Source organism: Macaca nemestrina, chromosome 7 (assembly GCF_043159975.1).
Source record: "Macaca nemestrina isolate mMacNem1 chromosome 7, mMacNem.hap1, whole genome shotgun sequence".
NCBI lineage: Eukaryota > Metazoa > Chordata > Mammalia > Primates > Cercopithecidae > Macaca > Macaca nemestrina.
Window position 1 is genome coordinate 176155958 of NC_092131.1, and position 17548 is coordinate 176173505.

The window sequence follows — 17548 nt, forward strand, 5'->3', positions numbered from 1 at the left end:
CAGCCCCCATCAACTTGTCATTTACATCAGGTATAACTCCCAATGCAATCCCTCCCCCTCCCCCCTCCCCATGATAGGCCCCGGTGTGTGATGTTCCCCTTCCTGAGTCCAAGTGATCTCATTGTTCAGTTCCCACCTATGAGTGAGAACATGTGGTGTTTGGTTTTCTGTTCTTGCGATAGTTTGCTGAGAATGATGGTTTCCAGCTACATCCATGTCCCTACAAAGGACACAAACTCATCCTTTTTTATGGCTGCATAGTATTCCATGGTGTATATGTGCCACATTTTCTTAATCCAGTCTTCTAAATTATTTAAGGACAGACATATTTCTAAAAATTTATTTTTCAATTGTTACATTTCTCAGCGTATTCATTTGCTGGGGCTGCCGTACCAAAGTACCACAGACTGGGTGACTCAAACAACAGAACCGCATTGTCTTACGGTCCAGACGCCCAAGATGAAGCCGTCCACAGGGTGGTGGTGCCCTCTCAAGACAGTGAGAGGGAATCTATTTCACGCCTGTCTCTCTATTTCTGGTGGTTTCCTGGCAATCTTTGGCATTACTTGGTTTGCAGAAGCATCAGTCCCATTGTTGCCTTTATCTTTACATTGTGATCTCCCCTGTGTGGTGTCTGTGTCCAAATCATTTCCTCCTAAAAAAACACCAGTCATGTTGGATTAGGGGCCCAGCCTACTCCAGTATGGCCTCATCTTAACTAAAAATGTATTTGCAACGACCCTGTTTCCAAAAAGATCACATTCTGAGGTACTGGGTGTTAGGATGTCAACATACGCATTTTGAAGGGATAAAAATCAAGCCATAAAAATCAGCAACTTCATATATCTATTTTCCTAATTTACTTTGTTTTGTTTTCCAGGTCATTGACTAATAACATCAACAATGAAATGAATCTAAGGAAACAGGAAATTGAGAGCAAGGGGGGGGAAAAAAGTGTTAATTATACTGATTTTTTATAAGACCCCTTTGAACACATTTTTTAAAAATCAAATAGAAGGTGCCCAGGCCCACTGTGCCTGTGGGTATTTGTCTTGTGTATCCTAGAGAGCTATGCATTCATGTGGGAATTGAAAAGGACCCACGTTTTTTGCCTCAAAACAAACAATGCCCACATGTCAGAAGAACTTTCACAATTCACAGGAACAGCGACCTAATTCACCAACCATAAAATTGCCAAATCCCTGCTTCTCATTGTTTAATATGCTTAGAAAACCCATTCAGATTGTGAATTATCAAGTGATCTTACACGGATAAATAGATCCAATATTCAGGAATTTAAAAATCTTCCATTCCTTTTTTCTTTGTCTTTTTAAAAATAGAACATTAGACTGTGTCCTCCAGGTTTTAGAGATGGGGGAGACATGCTTCCCTTTGTTTCTCAGTAACTCAGCCCAAAACAATCTGGAGAGAATGCAAAGACACCTACTGGAAACTTTGAAAAGTAGACGTGAGCCCATCAGGGAAGAGCTAGAGAATCTGAAATCCACTCAAAAAAGTGAGTTTCATACTTAGTGGGTCTTGTGTTCCTATCCTAACTCAACACAGTCTGAAACTTGGAAATAAGCATGGTGGAGTGGATACAGTGAGATGCAGAAAAAATCCTCCAGTTTGGGCTGGCAGGGAAGAAAGGGACCCCTAAAACTCAGAGATCGTGGCAGAAATTCCTGCAGCTTTTCCTTCTCTTTTTCTCTGTTCTTCCACGATTTAGTATTGACTATAGGCTCTCCATGTTACAACGATAGCACTGAAATGTTGTAACCATATGGGCTGCAAAGCCAACAATATTTATCTGACCATCTACAGGAAAAGTTTGCTGATCTGAATGAAATATTCTGATATTAAATATTCCATTGTGTGAGTATACCACAACTTCACAATCTACCTCTGGTTGGCTATTTAGGCTTTTGTGTCTTTGTTTGTTTTGTCTGTTTTCTGGTATTATACATTGTGCTGCTATAAGCTGATTTGTGTGTGTCTCTGGATGGATACGAGCAAAGTTTCCTAAGATTGTGTACCCTGAGAAATGCCAAGTCATAGGTATGGCTGTATTGCAGCTTTTCCAATTTTTAATTTCTCTTTTCACATTTTCTACAGTAACTTTTGATAAATAAAAGTTCCCAATTTTAACAGAATATACTTTTTTTTTTTTTTTTTTTTTTTGTAAGTGCATTTTGTATCTTCCTTAAGAAATTCTTTTTTTTTGGTCACAAGATCGGGAAGACATTTTGGAATGGTTCATTTGATGTGTCAACTTGACCAGGTTAAGGCATAGCCAGGAAGCTAGTAAACATGATTTGTGGGCGAGGGTATTTCTGCAGCAGGTTAGCATCTGAATCTGGCTGAGTGAAGACAGTTACCCTCCCCAGTGTGGGCGGGGCGGACATCATCCAATTCGTTGAGGGCCTGAATAGAGCAAAAAGGCAGAGGAAGGGGAGATTGGTTCTCTCTGTTTGAGCAGAGACATCATCTTCTCTGGCCCTTGGACATCAGCACCCGTGGTTCTATACTACAGCCCCCTATTCACCCCGACCTCCACTCCCACCTCAGTTCTCAGGCCTCCAGACTTAGACTGAGTAACATGACCAGCCTTTCTCATTCTCCAGCTTGCAACCTGCAAACCCTGGGACTTCTCAACCTTCATACTCAAGTGAGCACATTCCTTTAACAGATCCCCTGCTGTCGGTTCTCTTTCTCAGGAGAACCCTGACTAATATCTATTTATATTCTCATTTGTCACCAAAAATAAACAAGGCTTTGGTGTTCTGAATGGAATTGTTTTGAATTTTAGATTAATTTGGGGAAAATGGCATCATTAAATATTGATTGTTCTCATTCATAAATATGTGATATGTCTCCAATTATAGCTCTTCTTCTCTGCCTTTAACAAGTTTCTTTTTATAATTCAGTGAATATGGAGCTTGGATAGCTTTTGGAAGGTTTTGTAGTTTTACTCTGTCTACTAAAAAGCATAAGAAAATTTGTAAGCCTCAACGCAATTAGAAGAATTAAGCTACTAATGGTGCAACTCTATAAGCAGAAGGCATAAAAAACAAGTGTTATGGCCAAGCCACACAGTGAAAGAGGTATGAATCACTGCAAACACCGGTTGAAGGGAAGCTGTCCTCCAAACAGAAGCATCCATTTTTGTACTTTATTTATTTATTTATTTATTTATTTATTTATTTATTTATTTTGAGACGGAGTCTCGGTCTGTCGCCCAGGCTGGAATGAGTGGCGCCCTCTCGGCTCACTGCAAGCTCTGCCTCCCACGTTCGTGCCATTCTCCTGCCTCAGCCTCCCTAGTAGCTGGGACTACAGGCGCCGCCACCACGCCCGGCTTTTTATTTTTAGTAGAGACGGGGTTTCACCGTGTTAGCCAGGATGGTCTCGATCTCCTGACCTCGTGATCTGCCCGCCTCGGCCTCCCAAAATGCTGGGATTACAGGCGTGAGCCACCACGCCCGGCCCCATTTTTGTACTTTTAAGGGAGTGAAAAATAAACTACTTTTGCTTTTAAGCCATTATAAAATTTGGCATGAATTTGCCAAGCAACTCAACATTAATCTACTGTCCTTCAATTATAAAAGCTGCAGACAGTCTTGAACATTTAACAACACAGACACAATTATTCCTGAGGAATTAAAATTGAGAAAAGTTCTAATACTTTTTTTTTGTAAAACATTTTTACTGTTACCGATTTTAAAAAAAGTGGTCATTATAGATTAACTTGAAATCACAATGCAGAATTGTGTTATGCCATAGATCACTCAATAATTTGTTGTCAAATATATGCTTCTCTGCCAATCCTAGCAGATTTCACACCTTGTGCTAAATTATTAGTCTTCCTTTTATGAGGCAGGTAGTACCCATTTCATAAAATATGAAGACTATAGCTTCGGGCCAGAGGATTTGAATTTTCATACTAGAGGTTATAATATGTGATATCATGAGCTTGTTTTTATTGTCCTAGGAGGCTGACATTCCTAATCTATTGATAAGGATGACATATCTACCCAGTGGGCCTGCTGGGACTCCAGTTAACTAGTGCATATACATTGCTTGGGGGTCAGTAAATATTCTTTTGCTCTCTTCATTCCTTTGTGGAAAAATTTCAGGTAGAGAAGAAACCTGAAATAATTTGAAGAACTTTAAAATTTTTTTCACCTACTAATTTATATTCTCATTAGCAAAAAGAACCTAATATTGGTAGTGCTATACTTTAAATAAAGATGTGGAACTTCTCGATTACTCTTTCCTTCTTCTCCATTGACTCATTCTATCACTTAGTAATTCACTCAGGAGATGCTGATTGAGCAGCTCCTTTGTATAAATGTTACTAGCATGGTTGTTGCCGTAGGTCACAGAGGTTGGTTTGCTGAGCAGCTCTGAGAACCCATGTTTAAGTTCCCTGACTCTCCTATTCACTGGAATGGAATGTCTTGCTCTCTGGGCCCTCCTTGCTTCACCTTCCAACGAAGCGAAATCATCACACGGATCATACTGTACTGGAGAGTGTTGTGTTAAAACCACAACCATCACCCCCAGTCTTGAGACCAGCCTTAGCTCTGTCACTTTCTTATCTCCTCGGATGCAGCAGATAGTTACCTCTGACTTTTAGTTCGCCTCAGACATTAAGAATAAAATCATATTCAGCATAATTTAGGTGTCATTGTCCACGTTCCATTGGTGCTAACAAACATTTTTAAACTGTTCCCATGTGTCAACAACAGTAATCTGTGGCTCATTATAAATGGCAGCGACTGTCGACAAGCCTGCCTCCTGGAGATTGTTTGTAAAGAGTCTTTATCAGTGGTTGTTATTTATACCCCTGGCTTCTACACTCATTGATTATTCTATATATTTTCCTCCCTCAAGTGCATGTATAAAGAGACCAAGTAAACCTCAGTCAAACTTGGACATTTCCTTTGTAATATTCTTTTTAAAGTTAGTTATGGTGAGTTCCTTATTATCTGTCTGTTAAGAATTGGGATGCTGAGCTTGGTTTTCTGGTTTGGTTTTCTGGTTAACAAGGAATTAGCCAATCATCAAGAATATAAAGGAAACACTGGTTAGCGAAGAATTAAAATCACAAAAGCAATGAATTTTTACCTAAGTCCTTGAAAGTTACACGGTTTTGATTCACAGGGTGCATCATGCTTCTGGTGTCCAAGTGCAATATTCCAAACGTCAATTATCACCGTACATTGGTTTATCAAATATTTTCTGATTGATTTGCTTTATCTAGATTCTACATAATGCTTTGTACTAAACTATGAATACTTCACATTTATGGAAAAATGTCCAGTTTGAGATCACAGAGCAATTGAAGATTATCTTCCAGAGACTTATTTTTATCCTTAAACTTTTGTTTCCTTAATTTGGCAAACAAAGCTAGTCACTTTCTGTCGCATTTCTTTTTTTTTTTTTTTTGAGACAGAGTCTTGCTCTGTTGCCCAGGCTGGAGTGCAGTGGTGCAAATCTTGGCTCACTGCAAGCTCCGCCTCCCGGGTTCAAGCAATTCTTCTGCCTCAGCTTCCCGAGTAGCTGGGACTACAGGCGCCCACCACCACACCCGGCTAATTTTTGTACTTTTAGTAGAGACGGGATTTCACCATATTGGCCAGGCTGGTCCCAAACTCCTGACCTTGTGATCCACCCGCCTCGGCTTCCCAAAGTGCTGGGATTACAGGCATGAGCCACCGTCCCTGGCCTCTGTCACAAAATTTCTATCCCATCTCATTCTATCCCATATCATCCACTGCCATTGTACCACCAAACTCTACATTGCCATCTCTCAGAATGTCCTCCTGTTCCTTGGAGATGGCACTATACTGCTGTTACCATAGAGGCAACCCTCAGGCTTCATGCCTGCACGGCTTCTGTACCTGGGTACGTCCTGGAGACCTTTGCAGCCACCTAAACAGACACACTACCATCTGTTCCAGCACTCTGTGCTTGGTTCTGGTCTTGCTGGCATGTGCTAGTCTGTGTTTCATCTGTTGATATGTGTGTCGCTTCTAGTAAACGCTGAGCTCCTTGGCTTCAAAGTCTTATGTTGTGCCATTTCTTTCAATCGCCAGTATTTGACACATCACTTGGACACTTAAAGAATAAATGAAATAAATAAATGAAGCATTTCTTCCAGTGTGCAAAACAATTGAATAAATGAATTAATTCTCAACTAACAAATAGAAGTGCCAAGGAAGTAGTTAGTTAAATGATTTGGTCCTGGTTAACACAGGGCTTGGGATGGCCACCAACTCTCACCTTATCATTCGATCTACTGACTAGTTGGCCTTGAATTTGTTAATCTAAAAAAATTTGAAGTTTCAATGTTCTTGCAGCAAACTCTAACATATATACTTAATGATTAAAGGCAAGACCTCAAGGGTAGCTTGGAAAACTAAGAACAATGCCAAAAAAAAAAAAAAAATTACTTCCAGGGTTTTTACTACTTTCCAAAATTAAGTAACAAATCACTGACTTGAAATATTTTTCACAGCAGCAGTGATATCCTCTAGGTATGGTTTAAAACACAAATCTCAATTTTTCCTTTCCTTTAGCTGAAATAATAAATAAGATAGATTTTGCTATGATTTGAGAGGAAAGATATCAGTGCCTAGATTATCCCATGTAAAGGAGTTCACTCACTTTTAAGATGCAATCTATTTTTGCCTAAAACGTCTTCTGCAAACAGCCTTGCTGCTTCAGTGCTTGCGAGTTGATGTATGTGTCAAGAGGACTGAGCCAGGTCCCGGCTATGCCGCAAATCATTCACATGGTGCAGCTGGACACATGTTCTGTTAGTCAAATAAGCATATTAGATTCAATGACTGAAACTCTCTTCCAGGTCAAATAGCCTGTTATTTGTGCATTCCAATATGATCACTGCCATTTATTTAAACTATCTCTGCCTATACGGATATTAGGTACTAGCAACTCAAGTACACGTTAGAATTGTTTAAAAGAGCAAATAAACCTCTCACTGCAATGGCAATTAAAGACGCCCGTCCTGCTGTGTGCTTTCTCCATTTGCTTCTAGTGGCAGTTTCATGTGAATTTTTGGTGATGATGCTCCATGGAACCTCTGCAGATGTGCTGTCAATTTGGACAGGTAAGATGGCTTTAGTAATTCAAGATGTCACAACAACTCCTTGACAGTTAATCTCAAGTGAAAAATGGGACAAGGATCTGAGGTCAACAGGAAGACTCATCTGCTTTGCAGGTTTTCTTAGCCAGGATACCCCATTTTGTCAAGATGACTTTGGTTTAGTGAACAGTTCTCATTATGTTTCTAAACAGAGGAATTTTTAAAAATCTACCATTATACCTGAGAAAAAGCAGATGAGAGATTTTATTCGAATACTATTTCATTAATTTTCTAAATTGAGATGGAGGAAAGAACCTAATTTTGACTTTATATTAATTGAAGAGTTTTTCATTATTGATGACTGCTCTTTAAAGATATTTTACATATGGTATTTTAAACACAGCTGAGTGCTTTTGTTATCTAGTTGAGAGAGTTGTATTTTTTTTCCTAATGTAGTTTTCAAAATATTGTCATTGACCGTGAACAACATTAAGAGTGGATAAGGGTAGAGAATAATGATAAAGATGAAGTATACAAGTCACTGAATTCTATTTTGAAAACACTGATATTTTTATTTTCCAAAAAGTCATTGCTCATACTCACATACCCATTACCTTGTTCTTTAATGCCAGCATCACTGCTTGGTTTTATGTTAGGCCCTTAAGGAAAATAGTTTTTTCTAACAACTCATATCAGTAAAGATCTGTAGCAGTGCTAGGTAAAATTGGGAAGATCATAAGATCTGGAGATGACAGTAAAATGTATATTAGGTTCAGCTATGAAGCAATTTATTTTTTCATAAATAATTTACAGTCTAAGTTTAGGCATATAAACGAAATGGAAAGTCCGTTGCGGTAGTCCTCTTTAAGGCTGTGTACCTGCTGTGAAATTGCTGCCTCTATTTACATCATTTTCAGAGGACTGCTTGTGTAATTACTATCTAACCCAGTGCCTACGCTGCACATAAAACAACGGGTCTCAGTCGTTTATTTTCAGATTATGTTTTGAGTAAAGAAAAAAAGAAGAAATGATTCAGATCGAAGAGCATAATTTCAAAACTCGTGTCTCTCAATGTGCAGGATGCTCTTAGAACCTCAAATATTTGCCACCATTAAATGTGACCAGGGCCCTGAAGTCCTCTCAGCTGCCCCAGTGGTACTAGTGCACATGTGTCCGACCATGTTGACCCTCAGGAGGGACAGCGCTCGTCCGGTTGAATGTGCTTGTTAAGTTGCCCAACGAGCAGCCACTAAGAAAAGCTGACACTTAGAACCACTATGCCATGGTTGTGGTGGAGAGAGGAATCTAAAGATTCGAGGTGCATGGCACCTCCAGTCCCTTCAGTAGCAACCCACTGAACCTATGCAGCCAATAAATGTGTCTCAGATGAGCGCCAGGTGCTGGGCACCACGCTGGGTTCAGACGTACAGCAGTGAGAAGGAAAGACGGTCTCTGCTCTTATGGTGGTGGGAAAGAGACAGTATCCAATAATCCCTGTGACAGCAGCCAGGGCGGGCAATTGTGGAGAAAGAAAGCTGAGAAGTCAGAGATGCTCAGGTCGAGTGACATTCAAGCAGAGCCCCGAAGACAATGAGGGAAAGAACCACGCCAATGTGGGTATTGGAGAGGGGGTTGTGGGGGTCACCTGGGCCAGGTGCTCCCCAAAGATCAAGCAGGAGGAAGGCAGCGGGGTTGGGAAATATGGAGGTGATTGTTTGCTGTGGCGAGGCCAGTTGTGGCGGACCGGTGGGGCTAACCCACATGGAGTGGTTCAAGGGAGGACAGGAGGGGGAGACAGAGAGAGTGGGGAGTGTAGACTGGGGAAGAATTCTGCTTCTGGGCCACCAAGCACTGCCACATACCCTGAGCAGCCGGCACAGCTGAACCAGAACCAGCACCCTTAGCAGAAGCAGCCAGAGGATCAGCCCCAAGGACACAGGGAGAATGAGGTGGGGAGACAGGCGCAGACCCACCAGAGCCTGCCTTAAGGGCAGTGAAAGACCAGCCGCCCCAGCCACATGATGTGTGTCTCCAGAGGCTTTAGATGCCCATGTGTACACAGCACCCTTGATATAGTGGCTCCGTCATCTTACAGTTCACAGGACACTCTGCCAACCGAGAGTTTGCCTAATAAATAAAGCTTGCCTCCAACCAGACAAGGATATAAACACACTCTTCCACTATCAGCCCTCCCCAGAGGACTCTGGCCAAAAAAAAAGAGCAGGACATGAGCTGCTCAAAACGGTCATGTTATTTGACTCCATCTTGCTGTCACTTGTGATAAGCACCCAACATCTGCCCACATCAAAGACTCTTCCTTGCAAGACTGAGGAATCGCTGGGGCCAGATGGGGAGATTCTTTTTATCTTTTTGTCACTCTCCCTGGACTGCCTTGTTAACCCTTTTTCCCATCTTCTTTTTCTTAACGCTAAACGTGACTTTGTTTGTTGTGGACTGTTTCATCTGTAACGTTTCTATATTGATTAAGTATACCATTATGTATGGTTTGCAATATTGACTGCCTTATGGAGTGGCTTGAACCTGTGAGCCCGTGGCTGTGACTACTGAGTGAATGGGAAGTACTAAGGAGAACTGCCTGCTTGGGAACTCCATGAAGTTCGTGGCTTTTGTGATTAAAATAAAAGGTTGACACTGTGGAACATGGACCTGGTTATCTCTGACCTTGCACCACTCACAAGACCATACCTGAGCCCTTCTCTGCTTTGGCAGAACTGTTGCATGGCCTGTCTTCGTATAATACCTCTCCGTACACCGCAGCTCAGAGAAAGAACGTATGCTCCCTGTGAAGACGAACGGAACTGTCCCTCCCGGTCCTACAGACTTCCTCTGGCCTAATGCATGTGCCATTGCATTATATCTGCCATCTACATACACATACACCTTTCAACCCTGCACACTCTGAGATGGCTGGACTCATGCCTAAATAACTGATGCTGTCCCTAGTGTAAGGTAAGCACTCAATAGTTTATCAGGAAATGAATATGATACATATTTTGGCTGTTTAGAGGCTTTCCTTCACTTCCTTTACTTTCTGTGTCCCCTTATTTAAAAAGGAGTGCTCACCAGAGGTTACCCGAAGACATGTCTGATCCTTGAAACCTGCAGTAGTCTAACACAGAGGCCAAGACCACAGGTCCTCATAAAAGTAACACTTTCCTCATGACAATGAAGTGCCACAGGGCCAACTCAAAAATTGCGACTCAGCCTGGGAGGCCATGGGGGTCCTTGGCTTTGTGCAGGAAGGCATTCAAGAGCCAGCCAACAGAGTGAAGTGAAAGCAAGTTTACTAAGAAAGTAAAGGAATAACAGGGTGGCTACTCCATAGGCAGAGCAGCCTGAATGCTGCTGGTTGGCTATTTCTTTTTTTTTTTTTTTTTTGAGACGGAGTCTCGCTGTTGCCCAGGCTGGAGTGCAGTGGTGCAATCTTGGCTCACTGCAAGCTCTGCCTCCCGGGATCACACCATTCTCCTGCCTCAGCCTCCTGATTAGCTGGGACTACAGGCGCCCGCCACCGTGCCCGGCTAATTTTTTGTATTTTTAGTGGAGATGGGGTTTCACCGTGTTAGCCAGGATGGTCTCTATCTCCTGACCTCGTGATCCACCCGCCTCGGCCTCCCAAAGTGCTGGGATTACAGGTGTGAGCCACCACGCCCAGCCCTGGTTGGCTATTTCTATGGTTATTTCTTGATCATATGCTAAACAAGGGGTGGATTATTCATGAGTATTTGGGGAAAGGGGAGGACAGTTACGGGAACTAATGGTTCCTCCTCCTTTCAGACCATATAGGGTAATTCCTGGACATTGCCATGGCATTTGTAAATTGCCATGGCATTGGTAGGAGTTTCTTTGAGCAAGTTAATGTATTATAATTAGCATATAATGAGCAGTGAGGATGATCAGAGGTTGCTTGTGTAGCCATCTTGGTTTTGGTGGGTTTTGGCTGGCTTCTTTACTGCATCCTGTTTTATCAGCAGGCTTTTTTTTTTTGGTTTTTTGCTTGTTTGTTTGTTTTTTGAGCTGGGTCTTGTAAAACAGTCCTGCCAACTTCCTGTCTCAGAAGCACATATCTCTCATTGTCCTAGCTCATGGTGATAGCACAGGAGGCATGCCAGGTTACTGGTCACCCAACATTCATTCTCCCGTTCTGAGTCAGAAATGAATGAGAGGCTTGGCTGTGATGTTCTCCTCTGGAAAGAGCCCCCACTTCGCAGCTAACTTGAAGCACGTGTGGCCTTGTGTCCAGGTGTGTGGCCAACAGAGATGTAAGTAGAAATCTTACCAATTATTCCAGGGAGTCTTCTCAAAGAGACACTGGATGGCCTTCTTTCTCTCTCCATCCTGAGGCTTGGGAAAGGGATGTGACATCTGGGGTCCTGGCAGCCACCTTGGAGCACAAGATTGAAAGCCCCAGCTAAGGCAGGAAGAGCGGCAGGCAGAAGGGAGCAAGTGCCCCTGGGGAACTCACCGCTTACCCTGGGCTTCTTTAAAGTAAAAACAAAAAACAAACAAACAAAAAAAACATGAAATTCCACTTCCTATCAGCTCTTTTATTGTGGATGTCTCAGCCAAACACAACCAAACCCAATACTGACAAAAGTTGTCAGTATTGGCAAATATTTGTAAAGTCTTCACTTTTGAAATTACATATATTCACCGTGCTGCATAAAGTATAATATGAATGCTTTTTTAAAAGCTATTTGTTTACTGGGATTCTATTTGCCTGTGTGAGCCAAAAGAAGCATTTGTGCCGATTACTGTGGGAGTTTTCAGAGTATGGGTCTAAGTGGCGATATAGCCACTGAATCAAAAGGCAGACTCGGACGTGGTTTTACAAAGAGAAATGCGAACGCTTTTCTCATTGAGATAACCATTACATCTCAGTTTAAAGATCCAAAACTAATTTTGGAAATTATTTTTGAGGCACAGAGGAAAAACATCATGTGAGCTCACAGGTCTGACACAGTTGTGAACAGCTTGTTTTCTTATAGAAATGCTGCGGTGGCTGCCCGGGCGGGGGCATTTGCATTTCAACCAAATGTTCTTTCAAAGTCAGAGCCAGAGCAGCTAGAAGCTTCCTTAAAACCAGGTGAACCCTAAACATAGAAACAGGAAAAACAGTGGCCTCCACTGTGCCCTCTCACATCCCAGCCTCTGAACTTCGGCCTGAGACACTGGAAAGCTGCACCCTTCCTCTGTCTCCTCAAATCCTGCAAGACCCAAGGCACATCGCCTGACACCAAAAGGCCATACTCATTTCAGGTGGATGTCCCATTTGATTGACAGCAACTACTTGTGTTTCAGAACAAGATTTGCATAAAAATCACTTGGTATCCTTGTGAACAGGGAGTCTCCCAAGGCCTGACTCCATATTCTGCAGCATTAGGCGAGCACATGACCCAAGAATCTATGTCATTTATGACTTCCCAGGCACATTGACTCAGATGCTCCTTGGACCACTCTGAGGAGTACTGGTGTCAACATTACTGGTCTCAAAATGAAACCATCCCAATTTACCCATAGAAATGATGTTTACCAGGTTTGGAGGGTTCTTTTGAATAAACAGAAATTGATCCTCTGGTCTTAAAACTTGAAACTTACAGTTGTCTTATCTGAGTTCCTTTGTTGGGCAAGGTACTGAAACTCACTAGATCACCACATCGAAGCTCTAAGACACCAGACCCCTCATCCATCATGATTGCTTTCTTATCCCTCCTTAATTTCTGCTTTTCTGCATGTAGTTACATTCCTGCCCACTATATTAACCCCAAGTGTTGGTCAGGTGGGGAGACAGGTTTGAGAATTATCTCTTGTTTTCCTGGCTGACATTACTCAAATAGTGCTTTCTTCCTGGACAATATTTGTCGTCTCAGAGACTGTCTTTCTGTGCAGTGAGCAAAGAGACCTGGACCAAACCCCTGGTGTTTAGGCAACAGAAATTCAAATCTTAAAAGGTGTTATATGTCATACCTTCCTCTCCTATGTCTAAATTTGAGCTCAAAATTAAAGAAATCTTCCTTTGACTCGGTTGGGAGTCCACACTTCCTTGCATGCCCAAACTTTTGGTTGGCATTGGGTGTACTGAAGGGAGAACCCACTGCTGAGCCTGGCTTCCCTGAGGTCAGCTCACCCTCCAGGAATTTATAATCTACTTGGAAAATCAAATGATGGACTACCAAGCACAATCATTAACCTATTCTTAAGCAATTACTTAAAGGCTTGAAGTGTGCATTGAGCGTGTATGTAATTATAAGGCTCTATCACCTGACTTTGCTAGATTTTGATGCATTTTGTACACTATGCCTTAGATCCTAAACATTCCGGCTGTGGTCCTATGACTCCTTTCTCTTCTTGGTTTTGAATGTGGCTCTCCTGGCTGTACCTGAAGAGAGGCTAAGGGTGAAAAGACATAAATATACCATTTGTGAAATTAAATAATTTAAACTTTAAGATATTGGGATTTTAAATCATTCTGAGCCTCGAGAGGAATGTGGCTATGCAGCCTGAGTCACATAGCAGACAGCCGCAACTCCTTTTTTTTTTTTTCTATAAATTATTAAGATCAAACAGTGCCAGAGGTAAGAACCTCTTGGATCACTCTTCCTCCTCATGGAGGAATAATCCTCCTTGGAATATAGCAATCTGTAAGCAATCAATTGCTACAGTGTATGCACTAGTCTTGTCTGGAAAATGTTCTAATCCTGCTAATAATATGTCTACCTACGTGATACTAACTTCTCCACTTCAGAATGCTAACGCCAGTCACGTGGGGTTGGTGTTTCCAGGTGGTTCTCCTCAAGTTTTGCCCTCAAATAAACTCTGTCATCAATCATATTTTCTGAATCTCATTATTTAAAGATGATGTGCTCATGCATGCCTACTCGCATACATGGTGTACTGTGTGTAGAATATTTCCCATTATGGATTCAGTTCTTCAGAGAAGAGATGGACTTGTGCATGCTTGAATTTAGTTCAGGAAAGCACATAACAATCACAAAGATCTCACTCAAATACCTACCTTCCAGTGAGGTGGCTTCGTGTCTTTGAAATATGAAAAACAGGCCCAGTGCGATGGCATACACCCGTAATCCCAGTGCTTTGGGAGGCTGATGCAGGAGGGTCACTTGAAGCCAGGAGTTTGAGATCAGCATGGGCAACAATACAAGAGCCAGTCTCTAAAAAAAAAAAAAAAAAAAAAAGTTTTTTTTTTAGTTTAGCTGAGCGTGGTGGCAAGCACCTGTAGATCCAGCTACTTGGGAGGCTGGGGCAGGAGGATGGTTTGAGCCCAGGAGTTTGAGGCTGCAGTCAGCTATGACCATGCCACTGCACTCCAGCCTAGAAAACAGAACAAGACCCTGTCTCTAAAAAAAAAAAAGAAGGAAAATGAGAAGGAAGAGGAAGAGGAGGAAAGTAGAAGAAATATAAAAACAGAGAAATGAGAGCTGTTTTTACAAAGAGATGTTAAGAAGGTCAGTATTTTTTGGATTCACCCAATCTGGCAGAAGTCCTAGAGAAGGCTGGACATACAAATCATCCTTGGTAGGAGAATGGAGGCTGGTGCTGTGAGATGTAGGGAGTTCTGTTGCAGAGAGAGCCTCTACAGTGTTAAGGGGAAGAAGGTATCCAAGCTACTCCTCAGAGGTCAACCAAAAGGTACAAACAGAGCTTCTATATGGACCCAGAATGGGCATGGGCATGGCCAGTTTGATAGATGCCAGTAGGGACCATTGATCTTGAGAAAAGGTGATAACTTTTATTTGAGGAATATGAGTCCTTTTAAATTATCAGGCCCAGAGAGACATAAAATGAGATAACAATCACATCCTACTTACACCATGAGCTATGTATTCATTTCTTGCAACTGCTTACTATTGCCACAGGTAGCTATAAATTAACCAAATAAAGCTGCACCAGACACAATGACCCACATTTCACTGTTATCTCAAATTCCTGGACTCAAGCGGTTCTCCCACCTCAGCCTTCTGAGTAGCTGGGACTACAGGCATGCGTCACCACACCTGGCTACTTTTTTTTTTTTTTAATTTTGTAGAGACAGGGTCTCACTGTGTTGCCCAGGCTGGTCTCACACTCCTAACCTCAGGCAGTCCTCCTGCCTCAGCCTCCCAAAGTGCTGGGATTACAGTTGTGAACCACTGTGCTCGGCCCTCTACTTATATTAATTTTGCCTCAGCTTTTTCCTTTTAGGTCAAAAATGTAAGAATGTCTATATAAAATTACCCAGCTGTCCTTTGGGTTTTACATATAAGTTTGTGAGGCTCCAATAGTGTTTTAGGGATGTTGAATGGTCCATAAAACCTCTGTAAATGAGGAGTCTGGATAAGCTATTATCCAAGACCCCTGGCAGCTCTAAAATGTTTTCATTCTAGTTAACAATACAATATACTCTCTCCTGGACTGCCCATCAAACAGTCTTGGCATTTCACTCCCCAGAACTGACTGGGTCCTCTCCCAGGTTGCTGACCTCTGCAGAAGGGTAGGTGGCGTGTTGTGCCGCTGAACTGTGTCAGCAAAGTCAAGCAGCCAAGTGTGCACAGAGATCTTGAGGGTAGTCCGGGTCCAGACACATCCCCTGTCCAGCACCCCACCCTACTCAGTTATCTGGAGAATGACTACCACTATCCTATGCCTTTCTTCTTATGTTTTCTTTTCATATACTTTATTTTTTAGAGCAGTTTCAGGTTCCCAGCAAATCTGAGCAAAAGGTACCGCGGGTTCCCATCTGCCCACTACCCCTACACATACACAGCCCTCCCCCAGTCAACATCCTGCACCATCCTCTCCACTGGAAGAGCCTGCATTGACAGATCATTGTCACCCAGAGTTCATAGCTTACACTGAGGTTCACTCTTGGTGTTGTGCATCCTATGTGTTTGGACAAGTACATAATCACAGGTACCCGCCATTGTAGTATCATAAAGCAGTCTCATAGCCCCCCCCAATCCTCTCTGCTCCTCCTGTTCATCCCTCCCTCCCTGTCTGCTCATCAGCTGGCTTTCAGGGACTCAAATGGGGACCCCATGATTTTGTTTTATACACTGCTTATTTGCAGTGCCAGTCCCTAAAACATGGTGTATTGGGAGGTACCACATAACAGTTTGCAGAAGGAATGAATGAATGGGTGAGTGAACAGGCAATGCCAAGCAAAGGTGTAGCCAGGAAGTCCCACTGACACCAACACAGAAGGCAGGGACTGGCAACACCTCAAACTCCTTCATCTCCCTCTTGCTGAGGTGTTGTAATAAAGAAAGCAGGAGACCATCTTGATTTCTGATACGGTTTGGATTTGAGTCATTGCCCAAATCTTATGTCAAATTGTAATCCCCCATGTTGGAGGAGGGGCCTGGTGGGAGGTAATTAGATCATGGGGGTGGACTTCCCCCTTGCTGTTCTCCTGAGAGTGAGTTCTGTTGTGATCTGGTTGTTTACAAATGTGTAGCACCTCCCCCTGCTCTCTCTTCTTCTTCTCTGGTCATGTAAGATGTGTCTGCTTCCCCTTTATTTTCCCCCATGATTGTAAGTTTCCTGAAGCCTCCTCAACAATGCTTCCTGTGCAGCCTACAGACTCATCCCTGGCCCCCAACAACTCTAGGGGAATTGGTAAGTTGGACTGGCAAGGAGCAACCCTGTCTCACCACGAGCCTCTGGAACCTTAGCAGGAGGAAACGCTTTGACCAGCACAGACAGTCCAGTTGGCAGAAAGCTGCTTACAGAAGTGGTAGCGGTGGCATGCCTACTGAAGCAGAGCTCAGAGGCTTTGGAGCTGGAGCATCTGTAGTGGAGCATGGCCAAGGAAGCCCATCCTTTTAGCCTCCACTTGCTCCCATAGGAGATGGTACCCTTAGGGGAACTGTCAGACCTCATCTCTGCAGGGCAGTCTTGTCCATCACATGGGGCCTGTCCAACCTGAGCATCCTTTGGTCTGTTTGTCTCTCCCAGGGCCCCCAACCTACTTGCAGGGCAGCTTTGGATACCCTGGGGACCCGCATCATATCTCCTGCACTGGTAGACTACGCCCATCCAGTGGAGAGCTCCATCAGGGCAGCCCCTATGACCACACACTATACTGCATGCCCCCTCCCCACACTGAAGCTTCCCATGGACCCACAGCCAGTCCCTACATTACTTATGCCAACATGTGTGTGTGCAGATGCATTTGCTTTCCTTGTCTCACCAGCACGCACGTGTGTGTGTGCACCCTGCCCTGCCACTGCTGTGGTGGGAGTGCACTCCCCTCACCCTACCCCCACCAGACCAACATTGCAGTTGGAACTTTGACAGGCACAGAGCCAGCCAGCCACACCCCCACCAGCACCCCACCCTTGTGTCAACATTTCTGGGGGACTAAAACTGGACATAGAGAACAGTGGACCCTCCCCTTCCCTGAGTGACCACTCCTGA

General features: G+C 43.2%; 1 long non-coding RNA gene across 3 annotated transcripts in view; it reads right to left on the reverse strand.

Moving 5' to 3' along the window:
• Positions 1 to 370: 370 nt before the first annotated feature.
• LOC105497453 (uncharacterized) overlaps positions 371 to 17548 on the reverse strand; it is a 69231-nt gene continuing 52053 nt past the window's right edge. For all 3 annotated transcript variants that reach the window (XR_011625441.1, XR_011625440.1, XR_011625442.1), the window contains 5 exons: positions 14148 to 14304; positions 11412 to 11613; positions 6673 to 6821; positions 5907 to 6123; positions 371 to 655 (listed from right to left, as the gene is read on the reverse strand). This is a non-coding gene — a long non-coding RNA (uncharacterized lncRNA). The remainder of the gene's footprint in view (positions 656 to 5906; positions 6124 to 6672; positions 6822 to 11411; positions 11614 to 14147; positions 14305 to 17548) is intronic.